General features: G+C 41.5%; 1 long non-coding RNA gene across 1 annotated transcript; it reads left to right on the forward strand.

Annotated features, from left to right (window-relative positions):
- The first annotated feature begins 3,444 nt into the window (after positions 1-3,444).
- LOC133816613 (uncharacterized) lies at positions 3,445-4,271 on the forward strand. The gene is made up of 2 exons (XR_009885372.1): positions 3,445-3,639; positions 4,028-4,271. It is a non-coding gene; the product is annotated as an uncharacterized LOC133816613 (long non-coding RNA).
- The last annotated feature ends 209 nt before the right edge of the window (positions 4,272-4,480 follow it).

The raw sequence follows: 4,480 nt of genomic DNA on the forward strand, positions 1-4,480 counted from the left end.
CTTCCTCTCACCCATTTCATCCCAATGAATGAGTGATCTACACTTCCTACCATCCAACATCTCATATGGAGCTACTCCGATCGTTGACTGATAAGTGTTGTTGTAAAAACACTCAATCAAAGGAAGTGCTTACTTCAAGACCCCTCAAAATCCAAAAAAAAAAAAACATGCTCGAAGCATGTCTTCCGAAACCTTAATCATCCTCTAAGATTGTATGTCTATCTAAGGATGGTAAGCGGTGCTGAACTTCAACTGCGTACCCATAACCTTCTACAGGCCTCCCCAAAACATGGAAGTAAAAGTGGGATCTCGATCTGATACTCTAGATTTTGGAGCCCCATGGAGACATACAATCTCCCTCACATACAACTTAGCATATTGATCTACAGTGATATTCGTTCTCACATCTAAGAAGTGGGCTGACTTGGTGTATCGTTCCACGATCACCCATACTAAATCGTGTTGACTCACTATCCTAGGCAACCCAACTACAAAATCCATGGTGATGTCTTCCCATTTCCATTCAGGATACTCAAAGGTTGTAGAAACCCTGCTAGCCTTTGATGTTCTGCCTTTACCTGCTAACAAGTTAGGCACTTAGCCATAAATTCAACCACATCTTTCTTCATCCCTGGCCACCCACACAAAGATTTCAGATCTTGATACATCTTTGTGGTGCCTAGATGTAGTGAGTATGGAGTGGTATGAGACTCGTCCAAAATATTCTACCTGATATCAATATCCATCGCTACACAAATCCAATCTTGTACCTCGATATACCCATCTCAGAAACTGTAAAGTCCTTAGCCACTCTAGCTAGAACGCCCTCCCTATGTTTTACTAATTGTGAATCACCCATCTAACCCTCATTTATCCTTTCCAAAAGTATGGATTGCAAAGTAATATTGGCTAACTGGCCCACCACAAACTTGATCCTCGCTCTGGTCATATCCTCTGCCAACTCTCTTGATATCTGCTTCGAACCAAACAATTGTCCTGGAGCTCTTCGGCTCAAAGCATCTGCTACCACATTGGCATTCCCTGGATGATAAAGTATCTCACAATCATAGTCCCTTATCAGTTCTAACCAACATCTCTGTCTCATATTCAAATTATTCTGCGTGAAAAAGTACTTCAAACTTTTATGATTAGCATAAATCTCACACTTCTCCCCATATAGATAATGTTACCACACCTTCAGTGAGAATACCACTGTCGCCAACTCTAGGTCATGAGTAGGGTACTGCTGCTCATATTCCTTCAACAGTCTTGAGGCATAAGAAATTACCTTACCAACCTGCATTAGAACACAGCCTAACACCTGCCTCGACGCATCACAATAAACCACAAATTTCTCCTGATCCAAAGGAAGACTATATACTTGAGCAGTACTCAAGTGTTGCTTCAACACTTGGAAGTTGTTCTCACACCTGTTAAACCGAACAAACTTCAAGTTCTTGCGTGTCAGCACAGTCAATGGCATTGCAATCCTCAAGAACCCTTCCACAAAATGTCATTAGTATCCTGCCAAACCCAGGAAACTTCTAATATCTAAAGCACTCATTGGCCTTGACCAATCTCTCACCACCTTTATCTTAGTCGGATCCACCATAATCTCGTTCTTACTGACAATATGACCAAGAAACGTCACTTGAGGTAACCAAAACTCGCATGTCTTGAACTTGGCATATATCCTATGTTCCCTCAACCTCTGTAATACCAAACCTATGATTGAGAGTAGAATATAATTTCATCGATGAACACGATCACAAACCTGTCCAGATAGTCCTTTAGCACTCTGTTCATCATATCCATGAACGCTGACAGGGCATTGGTTAGTCCAAAGAACATACCCAAAAACACATAATGCCCGTACCTCATGCGGAAGGCTGTCTTTGGAATATCCTCCTCTTTGATTCTCACTGGTAATAACCAAATCAAAGATCAATCTTCAAAAACACTACCTTACCCTGGAACTGGTCAAACAAGTCATCAATCCTTGGCAGTGGATACTTGTTCTTGATGGTCAGTTTATTTAGCTCCCGATATTCAATACACATCCTCAACGTCTCATCCTTCTTCTTCACGAATAACATCGGTGCACCCTAGGGGGGAAACTAGGTGTTATGAATCCCAAATCAAGTAGTTTCTACAACAAAACCTTTCATTCTTTTAATTTTGCTGGTGTTATTCTATACGATGCCCTAGATACTGGTTCTGTTTTAGGTGCCAACTCAATAATGAACTCAATCTCTCGGTGTAACGACCCAAATTCACTAATAAGGCTTAAGGGCCTTGATTAGTATGCCGGGAGGGCATGATGGGAATTATGTGTGATTATTATGATTAAGATGTATGATTATGATTTTAAGCATGTTATATGACTATGTGAATTATATTATGTGATAATTATGATATGTGAATTGTACTGTGTGGGTGCTGTGATACAAACGTGATGCACGTGCCAAGGCGGTCCTAGGAAACTAGATAAAGGTAACTGGTGACTTGGTAACCTGTGTAACCATTAGTAACTATAGAAAGTAACAGGTTTCTTTGGGAAAGTGGTAGAATTGCAAAGTTAGGGAAAGGACAAATAAGCCCTTGAGGTCTAGTTAGTAAGTGATATTAATGGAGGGTTAAAATGGTAATTTGGTAGTAAATAGATGAGTTTGAGCTGAGGGAATAACATATACATATAATATTTTGGAGAGGGGTTTATGCTGAATGGTGGAAACCTAGAATTAGAACAAAAAGGAGATAGAAAGGAGAAGCAGAAATCTAGACTCTTGGAAGGAGAATCAAGGGATGTCTGATGTTATTAACCAAGTTTAGGCCAAGAAAACTCAGAGGTAAGATTTTGATTATGCTATATCTAAGTTTTAAGTCTGAATTTTAGTTAAGGAAGGTGAATTGAGATAAGTTGGTGGCTGGTTTTATGTAATTTCAGAATTTGGAAACCAAGGGGGAAGAAGGTCAAGAGCTGGAGGTTGAACCTATCACTTAAGGTAAGGTCTCTGTATGTTTATTAGATTTGTTTTGTTAAGGTTTAGGGAGTTTGAAGTGTGGGTTGTGCTTGAATTCAAGCTGTGCATAACTTTTCTGGTTTGAGTTGTCAAGTGGGAATTCAAGAGTGAATTTTAGGATTGAAGGTGTGAGTGAGCTTAGGCATGATGTCTTTGGGTTGTTGTGAGGTTTGTTAGGGGCTTAGAGTTGGTTTTGGGACTTAGGATAGAGTTTGGGGTGAATTGGTGAGGTTGGAGCTCGGGAAAATGCGAAGGAAAACCCAGAAATCTGGGTCTGCGATGGTGTGCCGCGGCACGACTTTTGCTTGCCGCGGCCTAGGGGTCTCTGGAGGTGGGTGCCGCGGCACAAGGAATGTGGTGCCGCGGCACAAGGCAAAATTCAGGGAGTGATATTTTGCAATTTTTGACCTTTGCTCCGGGGGTTCGGGGGATGTCTCCGGGATGTTGTTCTAGGGTTTTGGGGGTTCCGAGAGTGTGGATTAGGTACCGGGAAGGTAGTCTTGGATTGGTTAATGACAAGGAATATTATATTTGTGTTTGATTAGGACTTTGGAGAAGCTCGGGATAGAGGACCGTGCTTGTGGCTACGTGATATCGGAAACCAGCGAATTGAAAGGTAAGAACACTGCACCCGAATGTATGACTGTGATGGGACTAAGTGCTCCCGAGAATTGTTTTGTGTCATCGTTGGTATTATGCCAAGGGACACGTGTAAGCGGTCTAAGAGTACCGTTCATGAATTTAGCGTATGGGACGCGAATTGGCCACTGGGAGCCAGAAACGAAAGGATAACAGAGGGAGCAGCTTGTGAGCGCTAGCCCTGGTTATCATCTGTGCATTGTGTTATATGAGTTGAAATGCTCTGTATATGAAATACTTGACTATTGATATGCTTGAGTTTATGAGATGTTATAAGTGAGATTGACTTGACAGCTAAATGTGCATGCTCTATTATTGATATATGTTCTTGCTGGGCCTTGGCTCACGGGTGCTTCGTGGTGCAGGTAAGGGTAAGGGCAAGCTGGACCAGGCCTGAGGTGGAGAGCTCCGAGGTGAAATGTACATAGCCAGCCGTTCGATCACCACGGTCGAGGAGTGTGTCAGGACGGAGATTACCTAACCACTCATTTTGCCTTAGTATGGCTGTTGATGTATATAGACTTTGTAACTTTTGTAAATGACTTTTAAACTGTCATTTTTGGGATCCCTTGTACATAAACAATGTTTAGTAATGAAAATGTATCTTTTGAGACCAAAACTCTTTTAACCTTAGTTCCTCTACTATTTGAGTAACACACTTTTACTTTAAATACTTGATTAGCAAGTTTGGCACATTATAAACACATAGTGTAACGGTCTTGGCTATCCAGGGCGTTACACTCGGTGCAGTGATAATCTAAGTAGATCCTCCAGAAACACATCTAGAAACTCATAGATTAATCTAGTCTCTTCTGGTC

Source organism: Humulus lupulus, chromosome 2 (assembly GCF_963169125.1).
Source record: "Humulus lupulus chromosome 2, drHumLupu1.1, whole genome shotgun sequence".
NCBI classification, from domain to species: Eukaryota; Viridiplantae; Streptophyta; class Magnoliopsida; order Rosales; family Cannabaceae; genus Humulus; species Humulus lupulus.